Below are 273 nucleotides of genomic sequence, written 5' to 3' on the forward strand. Positions count from 1 at the left end.
ACTAAAAAGGCCATATCTTGAGTTGTATAGCTCGGAGTGAGGTGATCTTAGTGTCATTGGAAAGCTAACTCAAAGATCTACAAAGTCATATTTCATAACAGTAGGCTAATTCCAACTGGAAGTATGCTCGAGCGCACTCGGCCGACCTGGCAGCGCTAAAACCCTAAAATTAGCTTATAAATATCGTTCTTTTCCATTGTAAACGTATGGAGACGAGCCGGGGGCGTCGTACTTTGTCAAAATTCGTGTTTTCTCTGTTTTTGGAGCGTTTGC

Source organism: Corylus avellana, chromosome ca11 (genome assembly GCF_901000735.1).
Source record: "Corylus avellana chromosome ca11, CavTom2PMs-1.0".
Classification (NCBI taxonomy): Eukaryota; Viridiplantae; Streptophyta; class Magnoliopsida; order Fagales; family Betulaceae; genus Corylus; species Corylus avellana.